The following is a 12358-nucleotide window of genomic DNA, read 5'->3' as shown; positions in this document are numbered from 1 at the left end:
GGGATGTCTTCTGTGAACACAGGCTGAACACATATAATGCTTCCTGTTGTCTGTGTCTTCTTTTCTGGAGTCATGGGGGGACTGAGGGCCCCAGTGGGACCCCAAACTTGACCGGGATTATCAGAAAACACAACCCTATCCCTTTTCTGCCATCCTCACCAAATTCCCCTAAGCCCCAGCTCACTAAGAAATGGGGGGGGGGCGGGGGGGGCCACTGTGGAGGCTGAAAGTTACAGATTCCTGGCCTGGCCTGGGATTCAGAAACACAGGAGACGGTCTATAAACTTACTGTTCTGATGTTAGAGGCTTCCCCATTATCCCTTGCCAAAACACGAAGAGAAGAAAGTAGCCCTTTAAAGACCAGACGAAGTTCTAATGTTATTTTGCAGCTCATTCTGTCTTCTCATACAAAAAGGTATTGAACTTCTACTTCCTTCCAAAGTGCTTTGTGAGAATGAAGTTATCAAGCATTGGAAAAGCTGCTTGAGCAGATCAGAACCCTATTTTCCTTAGAAAAATGTTATTTATTATCACCAGCATCATGATTATTATTACAGTTTTGGGGTTGGCAGAATGTCCTCTTCATGGCTATAGCATGGTGGTTAAAAGCAGGGGCTCTGGATTCAGACCATTTGAGTTGAATCCTAGCTTTTCCACTCACTAGGTGGATGATCATGGGCAAATTCCTTAGCCTTTCTGGGCCTCAGTTTCCTCATCAGTAAAATGGGGATTATAATGTCCTTAGGTCACTGGGTTGTGGAAGTAACAAATGAGATAGTTCACATAAAGTGTATGGCATTGTGTCTAATGGTTATGTACGCAATAGATGTTGGCTGTTATTATTTCTTGGTTATAAATCCTTTTCAAACAAATCCCATGGTCACCAGAACTGAACAGGCATAGTGCTCCAACATTATATATGGCATTACGTTAAATATAAGATGAGAAGAAGTATAAACATGATATCTTCTCTTGAAGGGTTTACAGTCTTTCTTACAAGAAAGGGTAGGTGCATTAACATTAAAAATTATCTAAGGGGTCATATGCCAAGTGCCAAATAAGTAGCGTAGATGTCAAATGCTTTAAATACTCAGCTGGGAGGGAAGGGTTATAGGACTTGGTGATAGGCAGCCCCCCCCAAAAAAAGAGCCATGGGGACCTGATGTCTAAGGAAGTGAGAGATGAAGTGGGGTGGATGGGGAAAGGGTATGGCAAGAGCAAAGGTCAAGAGATGGCTTGCTCATGGATGAGTGAGTTTGGCTGGAACCTTAAGGAGTATTGAATATAGACATGGAGAAATTAGATAGAGAGATTGATAGAGAGAGAGAGAAAGATAAAGATATTTTTTAAGGGAAACTTAATCTTGTGATAGTACTTACATAGAATGAATTGATAGAAGAGAGACTGGAGACCAGGGAGCCAGCATTCTGGACCAGAATGGAGAGGAAAGAATAAGTGTGAGCTGTGTGAAAAGGTTTGGTGCCTCACTGATGTGAGAAAGAGAGGGAGAAAGGGGAGCAATTAAATACTGAGCTCTACCTAGGGCTTTGAACCTAGCACAAGGGAGAAGATCTACAGAAACACTTTGGTCACCACTGACTTGAGTTCTGGTTGGAGCCTGAGTTGAGCTGGCCACCGCACAGCTTGGTGGAACGCCGACATTCTCCATTCTCCATCAGCCTGACATGTGTTTTGAGTTGTTGGGAATTGATAGCCCCGTACATCTTCGTTTGCCTCGCTCCCTCCCTCGTGACTGACCTTAGAGGGGAAAGGTTCATCTTCTGGCAAGTATAAATAGCCCTTTTGGGGGACTAAGCCCGGGGCTTAGCCCCAGCAGCCGGATACTTCAACAAATGAACCAAGAAGCGTGTGCCATCATACCATCTCTGTTCTCCAGGAACTGAAACTCTAGGATGATATGCAGTTTGACTACCATGAAATGAGGCAAATTTATAAGCAAATGCCCTAGGAGTCCTGCCTCTCTTTGAGGATATTCCCTCCAAAGTTATCCCATCAGGTGGCTGTGTTTGTTCCAAATATTTCCATGGCTCAAAACATTGGCAAAGGCTTCAGGGGAAGTACCCATAGAGTCTGGCACTTTTCGTTTTGCTGTCCTCAGTGGTACTAGATCTTCATTCTCGGGAGGTGGGATGGTTGCGCTGTTTTTCATAAGTTGGTATTTTTTCAAAAGAGTTTCCAAACTGCTTTTAGCAAAGTGTTGAAATAAAGCCATAACCTCCTACTAAAGAGCTTGACTACTGAATGCCATGCATGATTCTGGATGGGAGCCTGGACTGGAGGTGGAGGGAGGTGGGGGTGGGAATAGTTATAAAGGACATCACTGGGAAAGCTGATGGAATTTGAATGTGGATTGTGAGTTACATAGCGGTCTTGTAGCAATGTTTGATTTCTGGGTTTTAATCATCACGCTGAGGTTGTTTGTGTAAGAGAATGCATTTGTTTTTAGAAACTAAATACCAGAGGGACATTATGTCTCCAATTTTCGAAAAGTTCAGGGAAAAAAATATATAGGTAAACATGTGGATAGAGAAGGATAAAGCAAACAGAGGTAAATGTAAACAGGGGATGAACCTGGGTAAAGGGCTCCTATGGGAGCCCTTTGTACTATTTTTGATATTCTTCTGAGTTTGAAAGTTATCAAAGTTTCAAGTTACTAAAAAAAAAAAAAACAATTGTGGCTTCCATTTGAAGGAGAGAGGCTCATGTAGACATTGATTCTTTCATAATAGTCCTCTTAGGAGGCACAAGACTCTTTTTAATGTTTATTTATTTATTTTGAGAGAGAGTGTGAGCAGGGGAGAGGCAGAGAGAGAGAGAGAACCCCAATCAGGCTCCACACTGTCAGCGCAGAGCACAATGTGGTGGCAGCCTCACGTCGCATGACTTAAGTGGAAATCTAGAGTCTGACGTTTAACTGGCTGAGCCACGCAGGCGCCCCAAGGCACAGTTCTCTTCGACACTTGATGGAGGGCTGGATGAAGACATAGAAGCCAAGGTCACCAGATCTGGGGATGATACAGAGCTGGTTAATATTTGGGTGACGGGATCAGGATCTACACCCTTGGTAGGATGGGAACATTGGCCCAAATCGGCCTCAGTGAGACATGATAATGTGTTCAATTGAGTTGCGTGAGATGAAATGTAAAAGAGTTAACTGATATGTTTCATATTTGTCACTAAAAGCATTAACTCAGTAGGGATAAGGAGGACACGGCCTAAAGGTGGCATATACCCAAACAAATTAAGTTTGGTTGACTGTAACCTCCATAGGTTGATATGTCATGAAGGCTACTATGATCTGTGCTTGCCATAAAAAATTATAGATTCTGATATGCATTAATAAAAATATAGTCTTTAGAACAAGGGAGGAGATTAGTCTTTCTCTGTCCTCTGCCCATTGGACTTAATCTAGAGCACTCATTTTAGGCCGGGGGGACCATGTATAAAGAAAGACATTGCTAATGTAAAGAGGCACAAAGAAAGAGAATAGTGAAATTTTGAAATGAGAGCATTTGAGGAATGGCTCAAGGAACTAGGGGTGGTTAAACTCTCGGGGATTCCAGGGTTCCTGTTAGCCATCTTCTAGACTTTCGATTAGCGTCTGAAACTGGGGAGAAGGTTTACACATTCTCTATCACTTCACAAGGTGAAAATAGGACAGAAGGATGAGAAATATGGGGAGACATCAGGAGGAATAATTTTCCAAACATTAAACCAGTCTGAAAATAGAAAGGGGATACTTAGTGAGAGAGTGAGTTCCCCATCACAGGAAGTATTCGAAGAAGGATATTTTCAAGGCTACTGTAATAAGAACCCTTGCAGCGGGAAGGACCTTGGGTTGAATAGACCTCTCTGGTCCCTTGAACTCTGAAGTTCTAGGCAATCACATGTCTGTTTAGGAAAAACAAAAACACCAGCCTCATTACTCTGTGGTCTTTATTAGATCATGTTTACAGAAACTGCTCACTAACCCAGTGCTTTCATAAGGCCTGGGAAGCCTGAACAAGGAACCTCCTTTTGAGTGCTCTCTGCTTCTCTTCCCTGCCTCTATTCCAATCTCCTATCTGCCCCTTGGTTGCCTCTGCCTAGAACTTTCCATCTCTACCTGCTGAACAGGTCTCCCCTTGACAGATTTCTAATGATGAAAATTCTAGGTGATGTAACAGTCTCCCCACCCACACTGACTCTTGCCCACAGTTGGCATTTCTTTCAGAGCACAGTTCCCGCACTTGAGGAATTTAGTTGGGGTCCCAGCAACCCCGCTTAAGGTGGGAGAAAGCCGAGTGAAGGCGTATGGGTTCTGAACCCCGAGGGAAACTAACTTCTGAGGAAGGACTACGAATCTTAAAACCAAAGGAAGGTAGAAAATAGAGATAAGAAATAGGCTCCCCTTCTCTGCTGTATTCTCCTCCCAATTCTTTTCTGTTTTAATCACAGGAAGAATGATTAGTCAGCCGAGGAAGGACGGCGGAAGAAAGCAGATGAGTTTTATCTGGCTGGGGTCTGCCTGAGCCGTAAGCATGTGACTACCCGGCTGACCTGGGGTCTCCATCATGTCCCTGCCTGTCCATAAGACGGATCAGGCTGCCCTTCTCCACCGCCCTCCCCCTCTCATTCCAGGGGAGGGTTGCTAGGATAATTATAGTCTACTTGTTCCTCTTTCTCCTTCTCTCCTACTCCTTGGGGCCCTAATTTTTTATTTACTTATTTATTTATGTTTACTTTCTCAGGGGACTGAGAAACTTCTTCAACACTGTGGCAAACTAGAATCTGGAAGTCTCCCTCTAGCAGGAATAGAGATTAGATTCTCAAAAGTCATCCCTAATTTCCATCTACTGTTACCTGGGACCCTATCGCTTTGCCCTTCACCTGGGCAACACAGAGCCTCTCCCCAAATACTCGGAGCCTCTCCCCAAATACTCGGGCCCTCTCTGGTATCTGGAAAGGTGCTCCCCTCCTGGGATCCCACGCGAGTTGCAAAATCTCTCAAAGCTTCAACTATTCCGCTTGCAAAATGGGGAGTGTGATACCCAAGTCTCAGAATTTTTGCAAGCATTTAACAAAAATGCATAAAGCTCTTAGCCAGGGGCTGCCAAAAGACAGGCTCAAAACATGGTAGCTGTTATTCCCTGGGCTCACATTTGTCTGCGCCCCGTGGACGAAACAAAAGAAGGTAAGGTTAGGGAGACAACCCAGGGAGGAGACTCCGAGAAGACACGTTGAAAGGGTGGGTTTGGTTACATGCAGGAGGGATGCGGAGAAGGAGAAAGAAGCCTGAAGAAGGAAGGGAACAGGTGGGCTCCCTGGAGACCGGCCTGCGGAGACGGACGGAAAGTCAGAATGGACGGAACGAGACAGAACAGGAGGACAGGGACAGACAGACAGCAGATGGGAAAGGAAGGTGGCATGACAAAGGGGGGGGGTGCGGAAACCCAGCTGGTGTGAGACAGACGAGAGGTGCTGGGGAAGATAGAAGGAAAAGAGCAAAGTGAGGGGGTGGCCAAAAAGAGAGGGGAAGCAGGGGCAGGACAGACAGACTGAGAGCGAGCTGGGAAAGCATAAGACGGACAGACAGATGGCAGGGACATGAGGGTGCCCTGGGTTGCCTGCATTCTGCTGTGTTTACCAGCTAATTGAGTTAAATTGTTGTCAGAGATGTAATTAAAGGGTAGAGAGAGCTCTCTGGCAGGCCCGAAACAGATGGAGGGGGCTTTAATTGGTAATTAAATTCTTCCCTGGCAGCTGAGGAAGGAGCTCGTGCTTCAGCCTCACAAGGCCACGGGTGGCCTTCCCCCTCTCTTGGCCCCTCTCAGGGGCTCTTTGGGGAGGGGGCTGGGCTCTGCACACCAGCAGCCTGGCAGGCCGGGAGGCCTGGTAACTGCAGGAGAATGCCAGAGCGATCCTTCCTCCCTGCCCGGCTGGCTCAGCTCCCATGGGCTTGGTCCAAGCAAACCCACCCCCGAGCCTGCCCCTTCCTGATCTCCGGGCTCCCACCCACCCAACTAGCGTTGACCAGTGAATTCCTTCGTGGTCCCTATTGCGTCACTCAGGATCCCGGGGAAGAATAATGGGTTCTGGCCCCGCACCCGGATCGGCTCGGGAAGGGTTAGTTGGTTTAGTCAGGGGCCCAGGCAGACCCATCTGTTGGCACGGCTCCCGTGAGCCTCTCAGCATCTGCCCCTCCCCTCTGCCCTCCCTTCCAGGAGCCACCGTGCGAAGATTCCATGCTGCCTGGCACATCACTGCGCTGAGTCTGCACCCGTCCTCGCCTCCCCCCGCCCCCCACAACACCCCAGCAGCAAATAAGACAGGACGGGATCAGTAGCCTTGATGGGCAGATTAGTTAGCCTCCCTAAGATGTGGGCATTTACACTAATCGGCTTTCAACTCCAAATCTCAGTTTGACCTGCATTTCATTGGAGAAGGACCCCTGGGACAGGCAGATTTCCCCGAAACCCGCATATTCTCGACTTGTTCCACTTCAGAAAGAGAGAAGTACAAAGACAGCAAAGAGGCAAGGCTTTTAAAAAGAAAGCTGCAAGAGAAGTTAGGCAGAAATAACATCCAAGACAGACATTGTGGAATTCTTGTAAAATGCACGGCTGTCGGTGAGTCAGTAATCCGGTGCTGCTCCTACGGCAGCAAAGCTCGAGCTGGACGCATAAATAAGGGCCCTGGGGATCATTGTCTCATTATAGCTCAGCTGATCAGACAAAAGTTCTTTGTCTTGCTGTGGGCTCCTCGGGGCCCACAGAGTCATGGAGGAGCTTAGAGGGGTTTCTGGGAAGGGCCATAGAAATGACAGAAAGGTTCAGGAGGCACAATGCCCAGCTGTATGGATTTTCACTTGGTTCTTGGAGGTCCGCGCTGCTGTTTAACTTGAGCCCCACATCTGCTGTTGTCTCGGCCCCAGGAACTAGGATCCTGCCCTCCCACCCTCCTTCCCCAGACTATCCTGAGGCCACAGCCATGCCCTCCTCTCTTCAGGGCGCTAACCCTCACCCCATCTCCCCTCTCCCAGCATCCCAGCATCCCCATGTTGCTAATTTATTTCTGATCCTCTCCCAAGGCTGAAAGGCCAAGGCCAAGGACCATGTCTACTTCACTCACACTATCTCCCCAACACCTCATGTGGGACCTGGTGGTTGGTAGGTGCTAAATTTTTTCTTGCCGAATGAATAAGCCCAGAACACTCAGCAGGGAGTCTGAGAGCCACAAGTAGTAGAGGTATGCAGATGAGAGAAGTTAGAAGTGCAGCAGAGTTAGATTAGCTGCAGGGAAGAACTTTTTTTTTTTAATGTTTTATTTATTTCTGAGAGAGAGAGACTGCATGAGCAGGAGAGGGCCAGAGAGAGAGAGAGGGAGACACAGAATATGGAGCAGGCTCCAGGCTCTGAGCTAGCTGTTAGCACAGAGCCCGACACGGGGCTCAAACCCACGAACTGTGAGATCGTGACCTGAGTTTAACCAACTGAGCCACCCAGGCGCCCCGGGAAGAACTTTTTAAAATGCTTCCTATATTTGCTAAGGGAGAATGGGGGGAAAATCTTTTATTTTTATTTTCCTTTTTCAAAAATGTTATTTAGATTTGAGTTAGTTAACCATAGGAAATCTCTTTTAGACATAGAAAGAAGACAAAGTCAAAGGCATCTGGCTGGCTCAGTTGGAAGAGCATGTGACTCCTGATCTTGGGGTCATGAGTTCAAGCCCCAGGTTGGGCATAGAGATTACTTAAAATTACACAAATAAATACGTATTTTTAAAAAGGAAGGAGACACACTCGAATTGATGGCCTCTGTCTCCACTTATGGTCAGCCATTACAGTGAATTTAATGGCTCCCAAACACCAGAACCCTTCACCCACCATCGGAGATTTTTAAATCAGTAAATTTAGGGGCAAGGGGAAGAAATTGTATTTTTAAAATCTTCCTAGTAATTCTAATGATTGGCAGACTTAGAAACTACTCGATTAAATGTCAGGTTTCTCTCAGCTGCAAATATTTGTTTTTCTTTCCTTCTGCTTGCTGATCCCCGGCCTCCCCGTCTGCAAGAATGACTCAGTCTGGCTGATTCTAATAAACCTGAAAGAAAGCCAGCTTTGGGAATATTGACTTCTATATTCTTCACAGAACCTGGGCAAATGTAGGAGTGAAACACGCTTTGCTGAGTGGGTCCTTTCACTACCAGCTGAATGGGGTTATGAAATGTTACTGAAATACAGAAGTTGTCAAGGTCAGGGACGGCTGGAGCTGAGGGCTGAGCCCTGCATTTGATTTCTGGTCTCTGCCTCTCTTGTTTGGTATCCTCCCCCCCACATATGGATGAAGTTCATTGGGCCTCCCCGAGAAGGCTCCAGCTCTCTCCGTGCCTGTGTTGCAGGATTCTCGCACAGAGAGTCGTGACACCGAGGCTTTTCTTTCCAAGAAGCAACTTTATTCGTGCCGGCGCCACTCAGTTGGGTTCGTACCCAAAGAACTGAGCGGCCCACATCACATGGCATAGTTTTTTTAATGCATTTTCTATTTCTTTGTCTCCCATATATGGTAACACACTTAAACATGCAGTCTGGTTGTTGTCTCAGTTTACAAGGCCATGGGGGATGTAGGCACCTGGGTGCATATCTAGGTGACCTTGAAGTCTTCTCTCCTCTCTTCTTTTTTTTTTTTTTTTTCTCTCTCTCCTTAGGGAGGGGTTCCTACCACACCTGAATGGACCCAAGTCAGGTCCCTTCACGCAGGAGGTTGGGGTTGGAGAGGCCCAGAGAGGAGATGAGTGTCATGCCCACGCTCCCGGCAGTCTCATCCCCCTCTCGCCTCTCAGAGACCTTCTGGTGTAAGAGGGCTCCTGAGTGCCCCGCCTTCGGAGGCCACCACTAAGCCTCAGGGCCCTGCAGGGTCAAGCATCTCCCAGAGTTGCTTCCTGGCCCCTCAGAGAGGACTTGGACTTGCCGCAAGGCCAAATACAGTCGCAAAACCCAAGCCTGTTTATTGTCCTGCATTCCCTTCTGTATCCTCTCTGGCTCATTATTGAGGCCTGCAGAACTGAGAGCTGGAGCAAATCTCAGCCTTCTCCGGGTAGGACAGTTTTCAAGTCCCGGCTTTGGGCAAAGCTTGGTGGGGAGGGGGCTCTCCTGCTTCACCCAAAGCGGTTCTGCCTTTCTTCTGTTTTTGTGCATCATGTGAGAGTTCTGGTCTGTGGTGTGCTGGTAAAATTGAACAGCGGCTTGTGGGTGGTTGTGGAGAAGTCTCGATTTGGCGTGTTTGCCTATTTTTGTGGTGTAAATACTCCCACCGAAGCCATTTCAAGCTACCAACTGGAAGTCACCTGAGGCAAAGTTGGGAAATGCACATAAAAAGCTCTTGGAAGCCCTCGGCAGCCCTGGTTCTGCCCCCCTCCTTTTTTAATGTTTTTATTTATTTTTGAGAGAGAGAGAGCGAGAGACAGCATGATCAGGGGAGGGTCAGAGAGACAGGGAGACACGGAATCAGAAACAGGCTCCAGGCTCTGAGCTAGCTGTCAGCACAGAGCCCGACGTGGGGCTCAAACCCATGAACCGTGAGATCATGGCCTGGGCCGAAGTCAGACGCTTAACTGACTGAGCCACTCAGGTGCCCCTGGTCTTTCTTTTCAAAAGAAGTCTGAAGAGGGGCGCCTGGGTGGCTCAGTCAGTTGAGCGTCTGACTTCGGCTCAGGTCATGATCTCACTGTTCGTGGGTTCGAGCCCCGCATCAGGCTCTGTGCTGACTGCCGGCTCAGAGTCTGGAGCCTGTTTCAGATTCTGTGTCTCCCTCTCTCTCTGACCTTCCCCTGCTCATGCTGTCTCTCTCTCTCTCAGAAATAAATAAAACCTCAAAAAAAAAAAAAAAAGAAGTCTGAAGAGGGGCGCCTGGCTGACTCAGTTAGTAGAGCATACAACTCTTGACCTTGGGGTCATGAGTTTGAGCCCCACGTTGGGCAAAAAGTTCGCTTAGAAAATATAAAAGAAGTGTGAAGACCATGGCCTACCACTGCCTCTTATTTTTTTTTTTAGTTTATTTTGAGAGAGAGCGTGCACGCGTGTGTGTGCACATGAGCGTGTATGCACATGAGCAGGGGAGGGGCAGAGAGGGAAGGAGAGAATCCCAAGCACGGCCAGAACCTAAAAACTGTGAGATCATGCTCTGAGCCAAAATCAAGAGTCGGATGCTCAACCAACTGAGCCACCCAGGCACCCCTAGCACTGCCTTTTAAACATAAGACAACTGAGGCCCAGAAAGATTAAAAAGAACTGCTGAGGATCACACAGTTAGCCAGGACCAGAGCCCTCCTGACTCCCAACCTCTGGATGTCACACTATATCAATTCTGCTCAACCTGCCCTAGGCAGCTGGGGGAGAAGGGAAACCAGAAATCATCACAGACAGAGCCAGGGCCACGGCCCTGGGGATGGGCTGGCAGCAGATATGTCCAGATAAAGGTCAAAGGGTCTTGCAACCAACTTTTGCTGGGCACCCACTTGGTGCTTCTCCTTATTCTTCATGGGAGCAAAAATAAAAAACCTACCCCAAATCGGGAAACTTGAAACTCAGACTCAAAGAGCCCTAGTTTTCAACCAACCTCATTGTCATCCTCAGGGAGTGAATCGTAACCCACTCCTGGCTAGGATCTCAGAAGGCACCCTACCTCATCCTCTCCCAGTCTTTCTCCCAGACCTGTTGAAAGCCCTTGGATGATGCAATCTATGTTGTTGAGGGGGGAGCAGGTAGGAACTGGGAAAGAATAAGCCCTTTCAAACAAGTCCAAGAATGATTATTTTAGCAGCTGTTATATTCTCTTCCTGGGTAAGAAGCAAGGAGAGAGTGAGGTGGATGTCAAGTGAAGGAATCTTCTAGAACCCTGGATCCTAGCTCTGGCTCTGTCACCAATTGGGTGGGCCTCTTCCCCTCCTTAGGAATCAATTTCCCATCTGTATAATGAAAAGTTAAAATGGATGCTTTCTAGCATCTCTTCCTTTTAAAATTCTGTGAATCACTAAGTGGGGGGGGGGGGTGTATAGGCAACCGTCTAGTAATGTTTTTCCCCCACCTCTGCATCCCACTCTTTTTTCCTGCTTCAAAAGAACCTTTTCCTTGCACTTCTGAAGATGCTCCCCACTATATAGCCAGCACCCCACAGAGGCCCCGTCCCTCTGATTTTTTTGTGCATGGATGAGAGACCCGAAGCCTCCTGGGACTGCCTTGGGGCTGCCCCAGCCAGGCCGGTGGTCTCCTGTTTCCTAGTGATTCCCTGTGACTATGTTTCTTTCCAAGGAGCTGAGGTCCCGGTGCCAAGGAGAAGGAATGAGGGGTGGGGGTCATCTTTTTCCCTCTAGCCTCTGCCCATCTCTCCCTGCTCCAGTCTGGTTTGCCGGTGGAGGGGAGGGAGGGTAGAGGGAGGTGGCAACATAATCCTATGCCCACCCAGCCTGTCCCACGGCTTCTCACTCCACTGTCTTCCCCTCCACAGAAAGAAAATGGGTCACGCTCAACAAGGGCCATTATTACCAACCTAGCCCTGCTGCTGCCTGATAGAGCCCAGCCCTCCCCCGCCAGATCTCATTAAGGGGTCGCCACTTATGCTTCCCAGCCGCCCCCCATCCATCTTTGGCCACGGATGACAGACTGGGCCCGGGGGCTGATGTCCGGCAGGTGACAGGGTTAATGGCAGAAGAGGGCAGAGGGCAGAGGCCAGCCAACTCACAGTGGCGGGAGGGCAGCCTGGGGAGGCCCTGGGTCCATTCCAGCTGGGCAGCCCCTCAAATTACAGCACCTGGGAGAGGGATGAGTCCCAGACTCGTCCATCCCTAGGGAAGCAAGGTGGGCAGTGTCAGTCATCTTGGGAGCAGATGGTAGGAGGAGAGAATGTTACCCTGGGAAGAAGAGGAGTAAAGAAGTCCAGGGTGCAGGGGCTGGAAGGAGAAGGAAAAAAAAAATCTCTACGGTATAAAGTATATAAAAAGCCACTATGTGTGCGGGTGCCGTGAAAACAATTACCTCTGGGATCCCTAGATGCTCCTTGGCAAGAAACACATCACCCTGGTGATGTGTATGAAGTCAGGTGAGTGTTTTGAAGTGGGTGCCCATCACTCATTTCGTTTTCCCTCACGGCTGCCCGGTACAGTGGCCTGGCAATGTGGGTACAGGGTCGGACAATGTGGGTCCAAATATGTGCAGATCCTTCCTGTGTGAGCCCAGGTAAGTTACCTAACCTCTCTGATTTTCTCCTTCTGTGCAATATAGCTCTAGAAGTACTGGCTCCCAGGAGGATGAAATTACACAGTGTGTGGAAAACACAGCACCGCTGTGAGTGTTCAGAAAGGC

The sequence above is a fragment of the Hyaena hyaena genome, unplaced genomic scaffold (assembly GCF_003009895.1).
Source record: "Hyaena hyaena isolate Hyena2069 unplaced genomic scaffold, ASM300989v1 scaffold_29, whole genome shotgun sequence".
In the NCBI taxonomy this organism is placed as follows: Eukaryota; Metazoa; Chordata; class Mammalia; order Carnivora; family Hyaenidae; genus Hyaena; species Hyaena hyaena.
Note: the sequence above shows the minus strand (reverse complement) of the source record.